The sequence below is a fragment of the Prionailurus viverrinus genome, chromosome C2, assembly GCF_022837055.1.
Source record: "Prionailurus viverrinus isolate Anna chromosome C2, UM_Priviv_1.0, whole genome shotgun sequence".
Lineage (NCBI taxonomy): Eukaryota > Metazoa > Chordata > Mammalia > Carnivora > Felidae > Prionailurus > Prionailurus viverrinus.
Genome location: NC_062569.1, coordinates 24129695 through 24148006, shown reverse-complemented (window position 1 = coordinate 24148006; position 18312 = coordinate 24129695). Strand labels below are relative to the sequence as shown.

General features: G+C 36.5%; 1 protein-coding gene across 5 annotated transcripts in view; it reads right to left on the bottom strand.

The window, feature by feature from the left end:
• TBC1D5 (TBC1 domain family member 5) overlaps nt 1-18312 on the bottom strand; it is a 583027-nt gene that overhangs the window by 422541 nt on the left and 142174 nt on the right. The window contains exon 4 of one of the 5 annotated variants that reach the window (XM_047875577.1): nt 17567-17786. The exons of the other annotated variants lie outside the window; for them this stretch is intronic. The gene's annotated coding sequence lies outside the window, so the exon portion shown is untranslated. The remainder of the gene's footprint in view (nt 1-17566; nt 17787-18312) is intronic. 5 annotated transcript variants of the gene reach the window in all.

Sequence of the window (18312 nt, the reverse complement as noted above, 5' to 3'; positions counted from 1 at the left end):
TTATCTCTACCTCACCAAAGTACCTTGGAAACCTACCATCAAAAGTGATTAAGTGTGTATCACCTATGACCGTGGACCATGGACCACTGAAATCTGTGATTCAGGAAGCTCAAACATCAGTTTCTCTCACTTTATTTTCACTCTGAAGTATATTATCTCTTGTATTCAATACTACAGAAAAGAAACATCTCTCAAGCTCTGTGCTTCAGTGGTACACACCGATTTAGATTAAACTCTCTAAACAACAAATTCTTACTTTTATTTATGTAACCTTGATAGACCATACATACATACATAGTTGCAAATCAGACTTTTTAAAAGGCATCCCTTCTCAAATGTCCCGAAAGTAGTGTGCAGGTTGGCCAAAGACAAAATACATCCTGAGCCTCATTAGTATAAATGTGCAATGAATATAGACAAATCCCAGAGTAAGTCTTCAAATACAAATTATCATACTCAGAATAAATAATAATAAAACTAGAAAATTCAGATCCAGAGTTGACATAACCAATTAAAAAGGGTTCCAAAGAAATTATTAAAATACTGCCTAGAGGCAATTCCAGAATTTCCTTATGAAGAACTCATCACTCTTGACAGAGGGCCAGACTTCTTTTGATACTTAGCAGAGTTTCTCAATCAGAACACGTTTAAAACGAGACAGGAAGTTTCAGAATAAGCCACTTCTGGCTCTTGCAGCAAAGGAATAATGTTGACCAGAAAACAGAGCTCTACATGGCAATAAGATTCGACCATGTATGTGTTTTGTTACATGTAAGTTACTTTTAGGAAACAGATTGGTAAATCATTTTCTCAAGTATGAGAATTTTAAAAAACTGAGTTCTAGGGCGGCTCAGTCCATTGAGTGTCCACCTGGGTGGCTCAGTCCATTGAATGTCTGACTCCTGACTTTGGCTCAGGTCATGATCTCATGGTTCATGAGTTCGAGTCCCACACTGGGCTCTGTACTGACAGTGCTGGGGATTCTGTCTCACTCTCTGTTCCTCCCTGCTTGCTCTCTCTTTCTCTCTCAAAATAAATAAAAATAAACTTAAAAAAACACTAAGTTCAAAAAATTCTGTAGTTTATTTTCTTTTGATTATTATTATTCTAATTTTACCCTCAGTAGCTTAGACTATTTTGAGCTGTATTTAACCAAGATTTGGTGCCTAGAAACCACTTAACATAAGTTTATTAATTTCCTAAGAGCCATATTTTCAGTTCAATTTAGTCTCAGATTTCCACATACACAAAACATCCACCTTTAGATTGGTGCAGTTCTCTTCCAGACTAATATTTCTTCTTAAACAAAAAGCTCTCATCAGAGCAAAAACTCTTCACAAAGCAATGGAGCTGCATTTCCTAATGGACTGGCCTTCCCAGCTGCATACAATTAATAATAGGAAGGTCACAGTTCAAGATGGTAGGTAGTAAGATCCTGAACTCACTTCCTTTCATGGACACAACAATTTAGAATCACGTTTGAAATAATTCCCTATAAAGAGGACATACATACTGGATGAAAAGATCCTCCACAATAAGGGAAAACACCAAGATGGGTAGAAGGGGTAGAGATAAAATATTGCTAAGTAATAAACCACACCCCAGGTGTGGTGCTCCATGGACAGGAGGAACCTCAAAGGTATGGAACTTTTCCCTGAGGCGTAAAAGATTCAAGCTCCACATTGTGCACCCCAACCTTTATATCCTACACAGGAGAGACAAGAGCTCAAAATGCCTGGCTTTGAAAACCAGCAGGGAGTATATCCAGAAAAACTACAGAACTATAGGGAAAGGGAAACCAACTCTTAAAGGGCTCACACACACAGACTCACTCAATCCAGAAACCAATGCAAAAACACCAGATTTAAAAAACAAAACAAAAAACAAACAAACAAACAAATGAAAACAGTGCACAAAACATAGGTAAAAGAGATCTACTTTACCAATCTCAGAGCAAGCACCAGAGAGGCAGGAGGGACTGAGACACTAGCAGTAGCCATTTTTGCTAGTTTATTCAGCCTTATCTCCAGCACTGGAGAGGGCCATTTTGGAATCCTCCCTCAAGACTGCTAATGCCAGAGGATGGTGCCCCACTAAGAAGCCCAAACAACCCAGCAGCTCAGCCAGACCCTGCAGCTGATAGGATGATAACTCTGCCTAACAGTATGCCTGTAGCAACTGCGGCCCTGTCACAACAGGGGGGCACATGCAGCCCACACAGGGAATACCTCTGGAGCACTGGGGCAGATTGCATTTCTGGGCCCCACAGGACAACTCCTACATAAGGCTGTTCCTTCAAGACCAAGAGATGGCTGAACAACCTAAACACAAAAACAAACACAGACTGGGCAAAATAAAGAGACAGAAGAATATGTTCCAGTCAAGGGAACAAGATAAAACCTCAAAAAAAGAAATAAACAAAATGGATATAGGTAACCCACTCAATAAAGAATTCAAACTAATGGTCATAACGATATTTACCAAACTCATGAGATGAACAGATGAAGACAGTAAGAACTTCAATGAAGAGATGGAAAAGATATCCATACCAAGACACCTCATACTTAAAATGTCAAAAATTAAAGATAAAGACAATCTTAAAAGCAGTAGGAAAAGGCAATTAGTTATATATAATGGAACCCCCACAAGACTATCCACAGATTCTTCAGCAGAAACTTTGCAGGTCAGAAGAGAGGGAGCATGATATATTTAAGAGCTAAAAAAGAAAAAACTTCCAACCAAGGATCAAAGATAATCTACCCAGCAAGGTTATCATTCAGAAGTGAACGGGGTATAAAGAGTTTCCCAGACAAGAAAAAGCTAAAAGAGTTCATCACTACTAAATTGGCTTTATAAGAAATATTAAAAAGACTTCGCTAAGCATAAAAGGAAAGGCCGTAACTAAAAATAAGAAAATACCTAAAAGAAAAATATATCACTGGTACAGGCAAACACATAGAAAAGGCAGTGGATCGACCACTTATAAAGCTAGTGTGGGGGCGCCTGGGTGGCTCAGTCAGTTAAGTGTCCCACTTCGGCTCAGGTCACGATCTCGCGGTCCGTGAGTTCGAGCCCCGCATCGGGCTCTGTGCTGACTGCTCAGAGCCTGGAGCCTGTTTCAGATTCTGTGTCTCCCTCTCTCTGACCCTCCTCTGTTCATGCTCTGTCTCTCTCTGTCTCAAAAATAAATAAACGTTAAAAAAAAAATTAAAAAAAAAAGCTAGTGTGAGAATTAAAAGAGAAATTAGTAAAATCACCTGAATCTATAATAATTAGTTAAGGGATACACTAAATAAAAAGATGTAAAATATGACATCAGAAAGAAAACACGGTGGCAAAAAAGAGTAAAAGTGTAGTGCTTTCAGGATGCTTAGAACTTAAATGACTACCAACTTAAAACAGACTGATAAATACATAGGTTGTTATATATGAACCTCATGGCAACCACAAACCAAAAACCTATAATAGATACACAAAAAATAAAGAGAAAGGAATCTAAATGTAACACTAAAAAAAGTCATCAAATCACAAGGGAAGAGAGAAAAAAAATGAAAGGAACAGAGAAAAATTACAAAAGCAACCAGAAAACCATTAATAAAAGGGAAATACATACCAATAATTATTTTCAATGTAAATGGATTAAATACTTCAATCAAGAGACATAGGTGACTAAATGGATTAAAAAAGAAGATCTATCTATATACTGCCTACAAGAGACTCATTTTGGATCTAAAGATACACACAGACTGAAAGTGAAGGGATGAAAAAACATATTCCATGGAAATGGAAACAAAAAGAAGGCTGGGGTAGCAATACCTAGTATCAGACAAAAAGCAGGTAGCAATATTTACATCAGACAAAATGAACTTTAAAGCAAAGGATGTAACAGGAGACAAAGCAGGGATTACACACATAACGACAAAGGGATCAACCCAACAAGAAAACATATATAATACATGTAAATATTTATGCACCAGAGGACCACCTACAGAAAAAGCAAATATTAGCAGACACAAAGGGAGAAATTGACAGTCATATAGTAACAGTAGGGGACTTTAACAGTTCACCTGTGTCAATGGAACACATCACTCAGACAGAAAATTAATAAGAAAACACTGGCCTTGGGGCGCCTGGGTGGCTCAGTCGGTTAAGCGTCCGACTTCGGCTCAGGTCATGATCTCGCAGTTCATGGGTTCGAGCCCCACGTCGGGCTCTGTGCTGACAGCTCAGAGCCTGGAGCCTGTTTCAGATTCTATGTCTCCCTCTCTCTCTGCCCCTCCCCCACTTGCACTCTGTCTCTCTCTGTCTCAAAAATAAATAAACATTAAAGAAAAAATTTAAAAAAAAAAACAGCACTGGCCTTGAACAAACATTAGGTGAGATACACCAAACAGATATATACAGAACATTCCATCTAAAACCAGCAGAATATACATTCTTCTCAAGTGCACATGGACCATTCTTCAGAATATTATCACATTAAGCCACAAAACAACTCTCAAAACAATTTGAATTTGAAAGAAGACTAATATACCAAGCATCTCTTCTGACCACAATGGTATGATACTAGAAATAACTGTAAGAAGAAAAATGGAGGAAAAAAAGAAAACTGGAGAAAAAACAAACAACACATGGAGACTACACAACATGCTACTAAATAACTAATGAGTCAAGAAAGAAATCAAAGAGGAAATCAATAAATATCTTAAGACAGGGTGTCTGGGTGGCTCAGTTGGTTAAGCATCTGACTTCACATCAGGTCATGATCTCACCATTCCTGAGTTCGAGCCCCGCGTCGGACTCTGTGCTGACATCTCAGAGCCTGACGCCTGCTTCGGATTCTGTGTCTCCCTCTCTCTGCCCCTCCCTCGCTCATGCTCCCCCTCTCTGTCTCTCTCTCTTTCTCTTGCTCTCAAAAATAAACATTAAAAAAATTTGTAATATCTTAAAAGAAACAAAAATGGAAACACACTGCTCCAAAACCAACAGGAAACAGCAAACACAATTTTAAGACAGAAGTGTCTAGCAATACAAGTCCACCTCCATAAAGAAGAAAAATCTACAGCAGAAATCGGACCTTATACCTAAAGAAACTAGGAAAAGGAACAAAGTCCAAAGTTAGAGGAAGGAAGGAAATGATAAAGATCAGAGCAGAAAAAAATAGAGAGTAAAATAAAAAGTAAAAAAGATTAATAAAACTAAGAGCTGATTCTTAGAAAAGATAAACCCTTCTGGGCATAATTTAAACTTGGTGGGATAATCCTTGAAAAGACAAACAAAATTTATAAACCTTTAGCAAGACTCATCCTAAAAAAAGACAGACAGACAGACAGACAGACAGACAGACAGACAGAAAGCCCAAATAAAATCAGTAATGAAAGAGAATTTACAACCAATATCACAGAAATATATTACCATGAAAAATTACAGAGCAAAAAACTGGACAACCTAGAGGAAATGAATAAATTCCTAGAAACACAATCTTCTAAGACTGAATCAGAAAGAAAACTGAAAATCTGAAGATAAGTATTTACTAGTAAGGAGGTTGGATCAATAATCAAAAAACACCCAACAAACAAAAGTCCAGGACAAGAAGGCTTCATAGGTGAATTTTACCAAACATTTAAAGAAGAGTTGATACCTATCTTTTTCAAACTATCCCAAAAAATTGAAAAGAAAGGAATGCTATCAAGCTCATTTTATAAGGCCAGCATTACCATGACCTAAACCAGACAAAGACACTACAAGAAAGAAAACTGCAGGCCAATATCACTGGTGAACATATATGCAAAAATCCTCAAAAAGATATTAGCAAGCCAAATTTAATAATACAGTTAAAGGATCATATATCATGATCAAATGGGCTGTATTCCAGGGATCTCATAATGGTTCGACATCCACAAATCAATGTTCTACACCATATTAACAATAGGAAGGATAAACATCATATGATCATCTTGAAAGATGCATAAAAAGCACTTCACATAATTCAATATCCATTTATGATAAAATCTCTCAACAAAGTGTAAACAGAGGGAATGTACCTCAACATAATAAAGGCCACATATAACATCTTACTCAATGGTGAAAAGCTGAAAGCTTTTCCTGTAAGATCAGGAACAAGACAAGAATGCCCACTTTCACCACTTTTATTCAACATAGTGTTGAAAGTCGTAGCCACAGCAACTAGGCAAGGAAAAAAACTAAAAGGCATCCAAATTGGAAAGGAAGATATAAAACTTACTGTTCACTCATGACATGATACAATAAATAGAAGTCCCTAAAGCCTGTACCCAAAGACTACTAGAATAAATGAGTGCAGGAACGTTGCAAGATACAAAGTCAACATAACAGAGATCTGTTGCATTTCTATACACTACTAACAAACTATGAGAAAGAGAAATTAATAAAACAGTCCCATTTACAATTGCATCAAAAAAGAATAAAACACAAAGGAATAAATTTAACCAAGGAAGTGAAAGAGCTGTATGTTGAAAACTATATGACAATGATGAAAAAAAATTGAAGACAACACAAATAATTGGAAAGATATAGTATGCTCATGGATAAGAATTAATATTCTTGAAATGCCCATACTATCCAAAGCAATCTACAGATTCAATGCAAATTATATCAAAATTACAATGGCATTTTTCACAGAAAGAACAAATAATCCTAAAGTTTGTATGGAACTACAAAGACCCAAAGTAGCCAAAATTTAGGATATGTTCCTAAATTTCAAACTATACTACAAACTATACTACAAAGCTCTAGTAATCAAAACAGTATGGTACTGGCATAAAAACAGAAACAAGGCTCAATGGAATAGAGAGTCCAAATATAACCTCATGTTTATATGGTCAATTAGTGTATGACAAAAGAGGCAAGAATACACAGTGGGGAAAAGATAGTCTTTTCAATAAATAGTGCTGGAAAAACTGGACAGCTCCATGCAAAAAAAAAAAAAAAAAAAAAAAGGATCACTTTCTTACACCACCTACAAAATCCAACTCAAAACAGATTAAAGGTAACACCTGAAACCATAAAACTTCTACAAGAAAACATAGGCAGTAAGCTCTTTGACAGTCACCTCAGCAATATTTTTCATCTGTCTCTTCAGGCAAGGACAACAAAAGCAAAAATAAATAGCCTCCCTGGGGCGCCTGGATGGCTCAGTCGATTGAGTGTCTGACTTCAGCTCAGGTCATGATCTCACAGTCCATGAGTTTGAGCCCCGCGTTAGGCTCTGTGCTTACAGCTCAGAGCCTGGAGCCTGCTTCGGATTCTGTGTCTCCCTCTCTCTCTGCCCCTCCCCCGCTCATGCTCTGTCCCAAAAATAAATAAAAACATTAAAAAACAATTTTTAATAAACAAATATGGGATTATATCAAACTAAAAAACTTTTGCATAGTGAAGAAAAACATCAACAAAATGAAAAGGCAACCTCCTCAATGGGGGAAGATATTTGCAAGTAATATATTCAATAAGGGATAACATACAAAATATACAAAGTTATAAAACCCAGAATCAAGAAACAAACAATTAGAAATGGACAGAGGACCAGAATACACATTTTTTCAAAGAACATACATAGATGGCCAACAAGCCCATGAAAAGATGCTCAATATGACTAACCATCAGGGAAATGCAAATCAAAACCACAATGAGCCATCACCTCACACCTGTCAGAATGACTAGTCTCAAAAGGAAAAGAAGTAACAAGTGTTGGTAAGGATGTGGAGAAAAAAGAAACTTTGTGCACCACTGGTGGGAATGTAAAGTGGTGTTGCCACAATGGAAAACAGTAAGGAGGTCTCTAAAAAATTGAAAATAGAGGACTACCATACAATCCAGCAAATCCACTTCTAGGTATTTACCCAAAGAAAATGAAAATTCTAGTTCAAAAACACATATGCTCCCCTATGTTCACAGCAGCATTACTTACGATAGCCAAGACATGGACGCAATCTAAATGTGCACGGATAGATAAATGGATAAAGAAGATGTGGTGTGCACACACACACAGACACACAGACACACAATGCAATATTATTCAGTCATGAAAAAATGAAATCTTCCCATTTACAATATGGATGGACCTCAAGGGTATTACGCTAAGTGAAATAAATCAGACAGAGAAACACAAATAGCATATGACTTCGTGTATATGTGGAAAAAAATTTTTTTAATGAACAAACAAAACAGAAACAGACTCAGATGCAGAAAAGAAACTGAAGGTTGCTGGGCAGGGAACGGAGGAGGGGGGAAATGAGCAAAATAAGTGAAGAGGATTAAGAGGTACGGTCTTCCAGTTATAAAATCAATAAAGACACAGGGATATAATATACAACATAGAGAATACAGTTACTAACATTGTAACAATTTTGTATGGTGACAGGTGGTAACTACACTTAGTGATGACCATTTCACAATGCATATAGATATCAAATCAATATACTGTACACCTGAAACTAATAGTACTATATGTCAATTATTCTTCAATAAAAAACAATCAACTCAGTGTATCTTTGCAGGAATGAATTACTCATTAACTTGACTTATTAAAGGAGACAAGCTCTTAAACCACAACAAATAATAATCACAGAATACTAAATACTTTTAGAAAACCATACAATCTAAACACACAACAAGCAAATTTCTAACACTCTAAGGACCATGTATATCAGAAAATCCTAGAACTTTTCAGGACTTCAAGTATCAGCAAGACTCAATTATAAGTAGTATACTGAATTAGATATATATAAATGTCTAGTTTACCTGGCATTTTTAGTAACCAGAATTCTCAACAGCACTTCTGATTTTTAGAACTTAAAGTACCATTTTACTTATCCCACAGAGCTTAAATTATGCCCAGAAGAGTTTGTTTGGGCAAGAAAACAATATTCAGTAACCAGAATATTTGCCCATGTAAGGAAACAAAATTTACCATATGTGAGGGTTCATTTTATCAATTTCTGTGATTAAACATCAGGAAAGTGTGCTTCATTTGGGGGGGTGCGGGGTATAACAGTAAATACTAAATATATACAGTAACATGCTCAATGGTAACAAACAAATCTTGTGAGGTTTCTGTGAGTTAAGCAAAACAAAACAAACAAAAACAAAAACGAAAAAAAGGGCTTTGTTAACCTCTAATAATGCAATACAGAAATTATATTTATGCTTTGTGTAATAATAGATGTTTTCGTGATACTGAATAGACTTCTTCACACAAAGATGAAGATCATTCACCAAATTATTGTGACTACTGTATTATACTCTGAAAAAATGATAAATCGTATCAGCCTGCTCTGTAATTGTAGGCACATTTATCTTGAGTCTCTTTCTTCTAAATTGTGATGGACTAGAACACAAGAAAAATAGGTCTCCTCTCCCATCACTACCCCACTGCCCACTAGTCTGCCTCTTTCACCATAAGGTCAGTCATAAACTGCTTAACACAGTCTAATTTTCTTCAAATGTTCTTACCTTATTATTATTTACTCAAATCTTTGGTTATCTAGGATATATGAAACATGAGAATATTATAATTAATGTAAAATAAGGGACCATAAAGGTATTTTAGTAAGGAAAATTATGATTAGTATTAATTTGTATGGAAATTTTTATATAATTTTTGGAATGTACAAATGAAATAAAAAGAATCAGCATAAGAAATGTTTAATTTAATATAATTAAATGTGAGAGAATGTCCTTCAGAAGACACAAGTTAAACACAGCACTTCATAGTAATACACCTTTACAAGGGTTCAGAACTCACACATTTAAAAAATCTTTTTGTGAAAATTCAAAAAGACACTTTGACAAACAAGTCATTTTTATACTAAACAACAACAACAACAAAATAACCCAAAACTAGCAAATCAAAGAAGGATCTCAATACACACCAATAGCTTCGGATAAAACAAACTTTTATCCAAGAGAATGATTAACCATGCAAAAGCTGCCAGTATTAGATTAAAATCAGGTATTTTCCAGAATATCTTTTTCAAGTGTAATGTACAGACAATATCCCAGAGAAGAGAAGTTATCTAAATAGTCAGGTAACTATTTAAAAAGTAATATGTGTTGGGGCACCTGGGTGGCTCAGTCGGTTAAGCATCCGACTTCGCCTCAGGTCATGATCTCACAGTTTGTGAGTTCGAGCGCCGCGTCGGACTCTGTGCTGACAGCTCAGGGCCTGGAGCCTGCTTCGGATTTTGTGTCTCCTTCTCTCTATGCCCCTCCCCCACTTGTGCTCTGTCTCTCTCTACCAAAAATAAATAAATGTTAAAAAAAATTAAAAAAGAAAGTAATGTGGTTTTTTTTAACTTTCATTATTTGCAAGCTATTTAGAAGAGTATTGTCAGATTGAGGTAATTATAACCCATTAATACAAATGGTAATTTAAAATATTTTCTCAATAACACCTAGTTTGCACTATTAAAAAATTCCATAGATGGTAGTGAATAAAGATGAATAGAAATTTAATCCATTTTCAAGTTTTACATAATGACCTGTGGTCACATGTAACATTGAAACCACATTCTCAATCTTTCTGTACTCATTCCAATTAATAACATACCAGCATCTAACTACAAATATTTTCTTTTTTATGTATGAAATCTGCAGTTATCAGAGATTATCAAGGAAAAGAAACCAAGGTTACTCAAAGTCAAAAAAAAAAAAAAAGAAGTTTTAGTACATCTGCAAATTCATAGCTGACTCTCTCAGTCCCCAATTCAATTTCATTCCTGCTGACTTCTGAAGAGCTGCAATCAGTACCACAGCCTATCGGACCTATGATAATCAAAGAGAAAAATGACTTCTCATATCTTTAAGAATAGACTAACAGTCTTTTTGTTTATGATGTTTACTGGGAGTTTCCTATAATACTGCATATTATGCAACCCACTAACAGTAAAACTATACAGAAAACAGTATTTTTGTAATATTTAATGGCATTAATGATTTTAAAAATTAAACACAAAATTTAGCTAGAAAAAAACCACCTTAAAGTGATGAAGTGAATGAAATGCATCTTCCCAAAAATCTATAGCAAACATAATACATAATGGTGGCACATCAGAAGCATTAGCCTTTAAAAAAGAATAAGACAGATGCCCACTATTACCACTTTTACTCAAGACTGTACTAAAACTTCAAAATAGAATAGTAAAACAAATCAGTAAGAAAAGGCATAATGAGTAAAAAGGAAGAAAACAAAGTTGTCATTTTTTTCAGATACAATAGTCAACTTAAAAGAACCGAGAGGATCTACAGACATTTTATAAAATTTTAATAAGAGAATTCAGAATGTTTTCTGGATATACACAAAAATAAGCTTTCTGATTTTGATTTAATACATCCACTTTCCCTAATCCATGATTATCTCTTTCCCTTTTTGTGTGCTCGAATGTTGGCTTAAGTCTTCATTAATGGAGTGGCCAACAAAAACCACATGATATATTAAATGCTAAGACTTACCAGTAGAATAGTGTACCTCCCTTCTCAGATCTGTTACATTTCCATTGCTTTCTATTCTAAGACTTCTGTAATTAAAATGTCCTTTTTAGGGGCGCCCGGGTGGCTCAGTCGGTTAAGCGGCCGACTTCGGCTCAGGTCATGATCTCACAATCCATGAGTTCAAGCCCCGCGTCGGGCTCTGTGCTGACAGCTCAGAGCCTGGAGCCTGTTTTGGATTCTGTGTCTCCCTCTCTCTGACCCTCCCCCGTTCATGCTCTGTCTCTCTCTGTCTCAAAAATAAATAAACATTAAAAAAAATTTTTTTTAAATATCCTTTTTAGTTGCTAGTCTTTGGCCACATCAGAGTGGGCCAATATCTCTAAGTATACCCTAAAATGTCTCCAATATATCCTATTTCTTTCCTATATCAGAATAAACCAATCACAACTCATTATTCTTAGCAAAACAAAGTTCAATTTACTTAAAGGATCACTTTGCAGTTGCCAAAATTAAGAGGACTTTGCCAGGTCCCTGCTCAGCCGTGTAGCCTTCAGCGGTATTCCTACATTTATTTCTTACCATTTGCCTTACTGGCATTTTGCTTCCTAGACCACAGTATCATGCAAAAATCTGGAACATATTATTTACCACATGCTTCCAGAAAATTCCCACTGTTTCCATATATAACTTCATTTGTGGGCCTCACTATACTTTTCTCATTTCCTATCTCTAATTCAGTTTCTAATCCATGATGGGTTTGTTTTTTTCAAATTATCACTCAGTTCATACTTTATAATTTTTTTCAAAGTCTAGCAAAATACAGTACTAGCATTACATGACTATTTAACTTTTCAAATGGGACATTTTTCTTCAACATTATCTTTATAAAAGTACAAATTCCTTTTTATAGAGCTCTTGCCATTTTGAATTACTGAAATTGTTCTCTCAATGGTCCAAATGTAATGTCCTTTCCCAAGTCTTTACACTCCTTGATTTCTCTACAGCCCTAATAACCAGGATCTCCTTCCTAAAATTCTCTCTTTGCCGTGTTTCTATCATTGTTTTCCCAACAACAAATCCATCAGGTCTGACCCTTTTTCTGATGCTGCCACCTAATTAACATAAGGGTTCTTCAAGATCTATGTTTCCTTTGGCTGGTTCCCTTCTCAGAAAAAAAGAAAGAAATTTCTTTTGTGTGTTGGGGGGGGGGGTGGTTAGCTTAACATCTCATTCAAATTTCCTGTCTTCAACCATTATCTTCTGTCCCCATGTCTCTAGTTCTGACTTGGATTCCAAAACCTAGACCATGCTCACATGTACATATCAGCCAAAGTAGACACACATTGCCAATAGGTTGGATGCTGCCTCAAATGACTTCTCGACACTGCTCTGGACAGTCACTATACTACCAGATGAAGCGAGCACTGAAGAAGAAACCTACTCACCATCTCCAATCATTCCCTGTTTTTCTCCACCTGATTGTTAGTCCGTATCAACACCTTATGCATACTTTATCACAGAACTCATCATGTTTCTCCAAAACTTTCTACTACTCCACCCTTCATCACCTTCTTTATTTTTTTTTATTAAACTTTTTTTTAAGGTTTATTCATTTTTGAGGGAGACACAGAATCCAAAGCAGGTTCCAGGCTCTGAGCTGTCAGCACAGAGCCCGACATGCGACTCAAACTCACACACCGTGAGATCGTGACCTGAGCCAAAGTTGGACGCTCAACCGACTGAGCCACCCAGGTGCCCCCACCTTCATCGCCTTCTAAGGAAATCTTGAGAGTTTGATAATTTTGTTTCGCATCTTCAGATCCATGTTGTTGCTCTATTTTACTGAGTAGCAATGTGGTATCTATCAAATCTGTCTCGTTTTATTCTCCAGTGTCATACTTTAATATAAGCACTTAGTATCTCTTAACAAAGCTGCTAAAGCTGTTAGCTTCCTAACTAGTCTCCCACCTGCAGTCCCTTCCCTTCCTTTTTTCAGACTTACTATGTCCTGCAAAGTAATCTAATCATCTCACCCAATGACTACCCAAATTTCTTATGACTGTAAGTGGTATCCTTCACCTTACTTCTAATCTTACTTATGTATTCTACCAAATATAACATCTCTATTCTTTACTCATGACGTTTCTTCTGGTTGACAGGGTCTACCTTTCCTTTAGGCTAGAGCAAACTGGAAGGAGTAGAGACATAAATTCAACAAAACCTGACAATACAATGGATAAAGATGAGTGACAAACAAGAATCAGGATGATCCTCAGGTTTCTACTTAATACAGTAAGATACATGGTACTGGTCACTTAAAACTGGGAGCATTTGAGGAGAGGGTTAGAACTTATACTGTGAAGTGACTTTGACATCCCAAAGTGGACACTGACCAGGTTGGCAGGTGAACATGTAGATCTCCATCTCCGAAGACAGATGTAGAGTAGAAATTTTACTCTCAGTGGGTACCTGTGTGTCTCAGTCGGGGAAGTGTCTGACTTCAGCTCAGGTCATGATCTCACAGTTCATGAGTCTAAACCCTATATGGGGCTCCACGCTGATGCCGAGCTTGCTTGGGATTCTCTCTCTCTCCTCCCCCCCCCCCCCTCTCTGCCCCTCCCCTGCTCGCTCTCGTTCTCTCCCTCCTTCTCAAAATAAATAAATAAACTTTTCTTTTAATCTTTGTTTATGTTGAGAGAGAGACAGAGTGTGAGCAGGGGAGGAGCTGAGGGGAGGGAGACACAGAATCCGAAGCAGGCTCTAGGCCCTGAGATGTCAGCACAGAGCCTGAGGCGGCTCGAACTCACGAACTGTGAGATCATGACCTGAGCCAAAGTCGGACGCTAAACCGACTGAACCACCCAGGTGCCCAATAAATAAATAAACTTAAAACAGAAAAAAGAATGTTAGTCTCAGAATAGCTGTAATATAGATGATAACTTAGGCCACAAGTTTGCTTAGAAAACTAACATAGTTCAAAAAGAAGACAGAATCGAATTTTGAAAGAGGCAGCCCAGGATGTCAGAAAGAAGAGGCGGTCAGAAGCCGAGTAGAGAAGAGCTAGGAGATTGAAAAAGAACAACCAGAAGAATGTGATTTAACAAAAAGTAAGGGGAGAAAATACATTCAGAAGAAGGCAGGGTCTGCAATGTTGAAAGCCACTAAGAGGAAAAACAAGCAAGTAAGATAAAGAGAAAATAAATCCATTAGATTGAGTAACAAAGGGGTCTCATCAGCGGTCTTGGTTTTAACAATGGAATAACCAGAATGGAATTGTTTAAAGGATGAGAATGGAAGGTAAAGCAATGAAGGTGAAAGGTAGAGACAACGCCTTCAAAATATTTAGCCATGAAAGGGAAGAGAAATACTATTGAGAACCGTATATGACAATACACGTACTGCCTGTAAAGCATTTCGAACTGTGCATTATTACCTTGCGCAGATCTATCTTTTCTCCCGCTGCTAGCTCTCAGTGTTACTCTGCCCACTAGGTAAGGAATAAGGCAAGGATACCCACTAGGACCACTACTACTTTTTTTCTGGACATGTTAGTCGATAAAATAAGACTAGAGGAAGCCATTAGAAGTATAAAAACCAAGAATTGGAAAAGAAGAAACAAAACTATTACAGACAAAGATTGTAGGGAGAACAACTGGCAAAGAAGAACTAAAACTATCTGCAGATATCCTGATGAATACCTGGAAAATCCTAGAAAATCAATGACAAAACTCAAGAACAAAAGATTTTACCAAGGGAGCAGGATATAAAATAAACATGAAAACATCAGTAACACTCACATACACAAATAAAACCAGATAGAATATATAATGGATGAGAAAACCACACTTAAAACAGTAGTAAAATAGTAAAAAAAGATTAAATAAGAATAAATTGAAATGTTCAAAACCCACATCAAGAAAAATACACACTCTTAAAAGAGACAACAGTAGTCCTGAACAACTGAAAATAAATACTTTGTCACTGATTGGGACATCTCAATATCAATACACCATAAAATTATAAATATAATTTGAGCCCCCCAAAAATATGATTGACTTTTCTGTGGAGCTAGACAACTTGATACTGAAGATCAAGTAGAAAAGAAACATTCAAGAACGTCTAGGAAATACTGAAAAGAAATATATATGGGAAACCTTGTTAAAACATACTACATACATTGGGCTACCTGGGAGGCTCAGTCGGTTAAGCATGTGACTTCAGCCTAGGTCATGATCTCACCGTTCATGAGTTCAAGCCCTACAACAGGCTCTGTGCTGACAGCAAGAAGCCCGGAGCCTGCTTCAAATTCTGTGTCTCCCCTTCTTTCTGAACCCCTCTCCCACTCACACTCTGTGTCTCCCTCAAAAATAAATAATAAACACATTAAACATTTTTTAATTAAAAAAATACCACAGAAATTAAAACACATGACAAAGCCTCTGTAATGAGAACAGTGTGGTATTGCTGCATGAATAGTCAGAGAGACCAATGAAACAGAGTAGGAAAGTGCAGAAATAGATTCGGCTATCATAAAGGTGATATCACAAAACACTGGTACAAGAATGGTCTTTTTAACAAATGGATACACATTTGCGGGGGGGGGGGGGGGTGTAAAAAATCCATCTATTTCTCACACTGAGCCCAACTCCAAATAAACCAGAGACTTAAATGTAACAAAGGGAACTATACAAGTAAAAAAGAATCACTAAATTCCTCCTATAACCTGGGAAATCATTTAAAAAGAGCCTTCGTTACTAGAACTAAAATCCAAATATGAAACCTTTATACTACAAGAAAAACACAAGCAAAAGAAAAAGAAAGATGACAAATGAGGAGAAAACATTTTTTTGCAAGACTTATCACTGATAAATATAAATGGCTAATATCACTACAAAGAGCATTCAAAACTGAGGGGAAAAAACCAAATATCCCATATAAAGCAGCTCTTAAACATATGAAAAGACATTCAACTCCACCCCTAAGATGAACACAACAAATTAAATGGACACTGAGACACCATCTCTCATATTTCAAATCAGTAAAAATTCAAAAGTTTTACAGTTTACTCTGTTGGCAAGGCTGTGGAAAGACAGGCACTCCCATACACTAGTAGTGGAAATGCAAAATGCTACAGAAGAATTGGGCATATATCTAATAAAATTACATAAGCATTTATCCTTTGAAAAGCAAGCAATCCCACTTCAAGGAATTTACCCTGAAGATAAACCTGAAACAATGTGAAAATACATAGGCACAAGGTTATTCACTACTGCATTATTTGCAATTTCAAGCTAATGGAGATTATTTAAGCGCCCAAGTATAAGAGATCGGTTGAATAAACTACATTACATACGTACACACAATAAAGTAGTAAGCATATGCAAAAAATTAAAGAGGAAGATCTCTATAAGGTGATATGGAGTGATTTTTAAAAGATATAGGTAGGGGCGCCTGGGTGGCTCAGTCGGTTGAGCGTCCGACTTCGACTCAGGTCACGATCTCACGGTTCGTGAGTTCGAGCCCCGCGTCGGGCTCTGGGCTGATGGCTCAGAGCCTGGAGCCTGCTTCTGATTCTGTGTCTCCCTCTCTCTCTGCCCCTCCCCCATTCATGCTCTGTCGCTCTCTGTCTCAAAAATAAATAAACATTAAAAAAAAATTTAGAAGATATAGATAAATGAAAAAAGTAAATTGCAAAAGGACATATATACTATGCTGTGTTTCATAAGAAAGAGGAAATAAGAAAAAAAATAAGAAAATGTATCTGCTTATCTTTATAAAAGGAATGATGAACTAAAAAACAGTAACGTTGGATACCTAACAAAGGATGCGGTGGAATGAGGGAAATAAAGTGACACTTTTCTGAGTATACCTTTTCATAAAACTTTACCTTTTGGAAAAGTAAATCATCACTTTCTACCTATTCAAAATAATTAAATTAGCAATGATATAAAGACAGAAAATATGCAAAAGCTGACAGCAAAGTAAAATGAGTGAATTAAACTGTATTTCAAATTAATACTATATCCATCCTTAAGGGATAAAAAAAAGAAAGAAGTAATGCAAGTAATTAGGAGTACAGCATTTGATTAAATATACTCACAGAATTCAGTGGGGTGAGGAGAGAGTACTTCAAACAAATCTTGAATTCTTTTTGGTAGATTTGTTCATTGTAGTGGTATAATGAACCAATTCTGAAACTATTTCAGATGTATTATTGAGCTGCACAAGTAAGTTAATGTGTTGATGCTGTCGGAAGCCAATGTTCTCACGATAAAAGAAGAGACATACAAATATGGAAAGATGGAAGGCAAGAAAGAACCCTGTGGAGATAGATTAGAATTAGAGACACTGGTGTGACCTAATGATTTCTAAAGTATGTAATATATGTTTATCAGTATGAATGTATGTATACATTTACCCATCAATGTACATGTGTACATATATATATAACCCTTATTTCCTAGCTCTGTCCTCTTTCTGTCCTCATGGCCTAAAAGCCAAGATCCTATAGAGATGAGCACCATCCAGTAGCAACCAGCACAATAGTTCCCAGATCTTGATCTCTAATAACATTCCCCCACTAAAACCAGGACTCTTCAGAGAAATGGCTGCCCAGAACTGTGACAGAAAAGATAAAGATTCTGTGACAATCTGTTTTGCCCGAAAGTAAGAAACCACTCAAAAATGTGATAGGGGAGGGGCACCTGGGTGGCTTAGTCTGCTGAGCATCAACTCTTTTTCTTTCTTTCTTTTTCTTTCTTCTTTCCTTCTTTTTCTTTCTTTCCCTTTCTTTTTGTTTCTTTTCTTTCTTTTTATTTATTTATTTATGGCGGAGGGGGGCAGGGA